Source organism: Somniosus microcephalus, chromosome 1 (genome assembly GCF_052327205.1).
Source record: "Somniosus microcephalus isolate GS21.2 chromosome 1, FLI_Smic_1.0, whole genome shotgun sequence".
Classification (NCBI taxonomy): domain Eukaryota; kingdom Metazoa; phylum Chordata; class Chondrichthyes; order Squaliformes; family Somniosidae; genus Somniosus; species Somniosus microcephalus.
Window position 1 is genome coordinate 119687702 of NC_140987.1, and position 6000 is coordinate 119693701.

Consider the following 6000-nt stretch of genomic DNA (forward strand, 5'->3'; position numbering starts at 1 on the left):
GAGTAGATAGAGAGAAACTGTTCCCATTGGCAGAAGGGTCGAGAACCAGAGGACACAGATTTAAGGTGATTGGCAAAAGAACCAAAGGCGACGTAAGAAAAAACTTTTTTACGCAGCGAGTGGTTAAGATCTGGAATGCACTGCCTGAAAGGGTGGTGGAGGCAGATTCAATCACAGCTTTCAAAAGGGAGTTGGATAAGTATCTGAAGGAAAGAAATTTGCAAGGCCACAGGGAAAGGATGGGGGAGTGGGGCTAGCTGAAGGGCTCTTGCAGAGAGCCAGCACGGGCTCGACGGTCCAAGTGGCCGCCTTCCGTGCTGTAACCATTCTATGATTCTAGGTGCAAAGGCATCTAGGGGTATAGATTCACAAATCATTAAAAGTAGCAACGCAGGTTAAAAAAGTCATAAAAGTGCAAATAAAGCACTGGGGTTCATTTCTAGAGGAATGGAATTGAAAAGCAGAGAAGTTATGTTAAAGTTGTATGGAACCTTGTTTGATTGTCTCATGATTTGAGACGGTGGGGTGGCAATATGGCATTACTGTATATATGCTTATAAGTGGCTGCTCTTGCTGCCATTATTGTAAATGTTGTAAAAGTTGTTGTTGTAACCGTTGTTGTACTAGTAAAAGTCGCTGTTGTAGTAGTAAGAGTTGTTGTTGCAGTAAAATTTGCCCGTGGACAAAAAGGGCGCACTCAAAGGATTTCGTGGCCCACTCAGTATTAAAAAAATTAGAAGGAACATTGGTTCGCACTCCCCCAACATCCCCCAATGTAGTCAACGAGGACAGCGGTGATAAGTGGGCGGCATAAGTACAGAGTAGGATCCGGGCAACAGATTGATGAATGAGCTAAAACCTGCAGAAGGTGGAGGATGGGAGGCCACTCGGAAAGTACTGGAGTTGTGGAGTCTGCAGGTGACAGTGGCATGGATGAGGATTTTCAGCAGCAGGTGGGCTGAGGTAGGGGTAAAGGTGAGTGATGTTACGGTGGAGGAAGTAGGCAGCTTTTATGATGGAGATGATATGGGGTCAGAAACTCAGCTCGGAGTTAATTATGATGCAAAGGTTACGAACAGTCTCGTTCATCCGGAGACAGTGGCTGGAGCCACTGAACCTCACAACATTGATCATTCCAGTCCTGTTCTACAGAGTGCTTGTAACATTCATTAAATAAATAAAATACATTTTGCAATACATTGGGCCAAAAATTCGGGTCGGGGGCTTCCCGCGGGTGCAAGCCCCCGATCTGCACTCACCCTGCACGCTGACATCTGAAGCCCGGGCCTGCTTGCATTTCCTGTCACAGGCCCGGTTCAGATGTCAGCGCGCAGTGCTTACCTGATCCAGCGGTGTAGTTAGTGCGATGTGCCAGCTGGGATCAGGTGAGCACTGTACAACCAATCGGGAGGGGAAGGTTCATTCATGAGTTTGAGAGTAAGAACTGTCAAACTCATGAAAACTACGGGGGCCCAAAACACTATTTAAACTTTAAATAAAAATTTAAAAAACATCCCAATCATTAAATTAAGTATAAATAAGTTTAAAAAAATAATTTAAACAATAATCTTTTTTTTTGAAAAAAATAAATTTTTAATAAAAAGGGTCTAAAACTAAACTTACCTTATTGTAGATTCTTTAAAATAATAAACCTGTGGGGGAAAAAAATTCTAAATTACACTAAAACACCACTTACCTGTAAAAAATAAATACGTGTGCTTTTTACAAGCGTAAAGACCGGAGGCCTTTACACATGCGCAAATCCCCCAAAACAGAGGAAATCCAAGACGCACGCGCTGCCCCCTACAGCGCACGCGCTAGCCTCTTCACCTCTTGGGTTGGAGGAGAGGAAATGCCGGTTTTCAGCGCATGCGCTGTGCGTGCTGAAAACCGGCATTTCCTCCGGCCAGACGCGTGAGTACCCCTTCCGTACTCGTGCGTTTGGGGAGGAATTTCTGCCCCATTGTTTTTCAGTCCTTGGAAGTTGAGGTGCAGTGCATTGATGTGAAAAGAAAACTAACTTTAAAAAAAAAAAAATTTTAATACTGTGGTACAGTTTGTGTGTAATATACCTGTGATCTTCTAATGAGCTGTCAGGTGCTGAAATATGTCATGTTAGAATTGCTGCACTATGGTTGATTGGCATTATGTATAACTAAATAATGTGGGACAGTTTTACAGTCAAATTGTGTTCAGATGTGTGGTTTTGGTTGTGGTTTAAAGGTCAATAATACTGTATTAGGGCACAAGGGTTCAGCTATTATACGTCATAGGGGAAATTTTCTTATTTTCTTGGGTCTGCACTCAGGCGCGCTGGATCGCCAGGCTGCAATGAATATCAGAAAATGCTGCATGCCTGTAAAGGAACATGCCTGATTTTTCTTTAATTTACATTAATGGGGAAGATGCAGGAAATCTCCCCATATGCATTGACTTAAGTATATGTGCGTAGATAATACTTGATGCCTAATGTTCTAACCACCATGGTATATATTGCTATAATTATTATAAGCATAATACTTCAATTTGATCAAAGTGCTGTGAGTTTAACCTTGGTTGCAATCATTGCAAAACTCTAGTGTGTCAATTAATTGCCAGCTTTATGCCATTGGAGAGCTCTCTGGTACTTTTTGAACCTGTGCATCAATTTTTTAAAGATGTAAAAAAACACACACAAATTAGGTAATGTCTCAAAGATGTGGAACTATGACTAATGCTGGTACTGTATTCTGCTTGTAATATACTAGGACATCAATAACAACAGGTTTGATTGAAAGTCTTGATTTGTAGTCTCATCCTTCAGATAGTACCCGCTGCCTTCAATTTTCTATTTGTTATTAATACATTCTTTACTACTAGGGGATATAGTACACATAAGTCATTACAGATGGAAATGATTCTAATTTTAAGAGCTAGTATGTTAAAGCTGAGAATGTATTACTTAATTTGTGATGTGACAAGCCTGTTCTGGAAATTTTACACTGCTCTGTAGAAAATTTCACTCCACTTTTTCGCAGTGGCAACAATTTTCAGTGATGTTTTCCCTTAAAACTTGTATCTATCTATAATATATACTAATAGTTTTGCATCCAACTCGTGCTTTCTTTGTGGAATGATACGTATGTTTACACCATAAAACAAGCAAAAGAGATTATGTATGAAGACATAATTTGAATGCTTTTCCAAATCACCCAAAATCCCAAAACTAAGATGTCATTAAGAGAATCCTGGCTGTGCCATGACAGCTGTACCTGACTGAACGAACCATAACGTGATATCAGCTTATTTAAATATTTCAGTGGCCCTCTTAGCAGGTAGCCTGAGAGTCAGAATATCACAGTGTTGTTATTTGTTTTTCTGCTGCTGGGAACTTAGTTCCTTTACCTTGATTTGACTGAAAACCATAGTGACTTGACTTTACTTTGTGGGCCATCTGGCAGCAAATATTTCCACAACCCTCCCCACAGGCCTCCCATGAAACGCCTGGTCTAAATTGACATTAGCATCTGAAGTGTTGTTCAAGCACTCTGTTGAATTATAAGTAAGCCCCAATTTAAATATTGTGTGACCTTAATGAGCCACGTGTGCACTTTTTATACAGGCTCCTAGCGCACAGTGTGCTGGCCGGGCAATGTACTGCGTATATTCGCAAAATAAAAGACCTTGCGTCGCCTTGTTTGATGATGCAGCAAGCCTACATCTGATGCACATCAGCGCATCGGGCGCCAGCCTATTGTAAGATCTTAATGATCTCTGAGTTCTTGGACAAGACACCAATAGGCAGCAGCCATTATGTTTGAGCAATAGATCAAGATTTATTAAGCATACAGCGTAATATACTTAATATTAGGCGATAGTTTTTACGAGTAGCTCGCAGCCCTTGGTCTCTGGAATCTCTCGGACACAAATGACGTCGTTTTAAGCCTGTTCCTTTGTTCTCGTAGTACGTCTGTGTAAAGTTGTTCTTTGAGTATCGAGGTTTTAACCCTTTTATCAAAAGTTGGTTTGGCCAGTGTCCATATATGGTCTTTAACAAAATCGCCTTTTTTAATTGGTTCTAATGGTCAAAATACCATTGTCACTCAGACTAAGGTAGCATTCCGCCTTTCCAGTATTTTTCCACCAACTTTGCCATGTTCAGTGTTACCTTGTTTATAGTTTTTCACCCCATTGGAATTTACTTTATCTCTTTCATTGCTAACTTTCCTGGTGCAAGGCCTTTATACCAAGGGCCCATATCAGCGCTGTTTCACTAGCCTTGAGGTATCCAAACTATCTCGCTTTAATCTACCAGATAAATACCTTATCTCCATGATCTCTTTCATTTTATGTCCTTATGCTAATTATTTTTAAAATATCGTTGCAATTAGTTTTGGTAAGCGAATTCTAATTTCTACTTAGCATCATAATTTTTTTTTAACAATTTAACCTTCACTCGCAGTCTGTGGCTGTTATCAAAACTTAGTCAAAAGTGCTTTTGACTGTCCTTCACAGCTGCATTTTGAACAAGTCTTAGATTTTTAGTTACCCAGGAGGAATTATGGGTAATATTATCTCGTCTACTAAATATCTCTAAATATCAGCCTTTCGTACACTATGTATTATTGGCTCCTATATCTCACTACTCACTTTTATAGTTTGGCGTTTGATCTTTGTATTCCGCAGGGGATTTGGTTTTCTTTGGATGGATACTGTTTTATTGATTAGGTTACAGCATGGATAATGTATAAAGTGCACACAAACATTTTGATAAGCTGCAAGCATGTGTCTGAGTTTGTGAGTGGTAAAAGTGTGCAGCAATAAGAAAATATGATATCAAAGAAGACATTTGTGACCCATGAACTCAGCATTTAATGGCCCGGAATTTGCGGTCAGTGGTAAAGGGATGACGCGCGCCGCTGACATTGAAAAAAGCTGGCCACAAAGATTTAGCGGGCTCCAGAGGGTCGAATTCCCTTATGAAAAATTGAAAAATTCTCCGAGACAACAAACCAGGAAGTAAAAAGCACCGATTATAATTCACTTTTAAATCATTTTACAGAAAGCGAAATAAAGATTGGGACATACACAAGGGAATAAGGTAGAAAAAAATCAAACAAATTAGTTTTTATTTTATTTTTTTAAAGTTTATTATTTTAAAAATCATGGAATTTTGAAATGTTCTTCTGAGGGAATGACACTCCACACTTGTAAAATTAGTTTTTCAGGGTGAGGGAGGTTGTTCAGCAGTAATTATGACTTAGTACGTCTTTAAAAACTCAGTTACACCTCATTCAACAAACCATAAAATTTTCAATGATTTTTACAGCGAGAATAGTGCGTAAAAAGTTGAAGTTCACATCAAATCACTGATTCTGTGTTGATTGCACCCGCGAAGACTGCAACAGTGCACCGTGTGGTGGAACAGGGTATCACTGATAGCAACTTCTGGATTTCCGCGTTTAACTGCGCATGCGCAAAGGCCAGAAGTTTTACACAGTAATGACGGCGATCACTGACAGTTTCGCCATCATTACAACCGCAAATTCCGGGCCAACAATGCTTTTTAATTTGGGATTTCTCATCTTCCTTTCCCTCCATGTAGAACAAGGCCGGTGCAAACGTGAAACTCCACCACAGTGCATTGGTCCACTGGGGTTGCCCATGGCTTTGTTCAGAAAAAGTTTTTGAGTTCAAGAATATGTTTTGGATGTGAATGATAGATGTGCAATTGGAGCTCTACTGTGCTATGTTTTGATAATCTATTAACTGTAAAATGGAAGTTGTAAAAATTAATAACCAATTAAAATTGTAATCTTTTGTCACCAGTTCAAAAGTTTTTATATGGTTATTAAATTAATAATTCATTTAAAGGCACAATTCTCTTGAGTTAACTATTTGGGAAGATTCTCAATGAGCTGGACAATAGAAACTTGTTTCTGTTTCTTTAAGTGTTGCATATTAAATATTGCTAATATTATAGATGTTTTGGAAATTCAAAATAAGGATAAAATCTTCAAA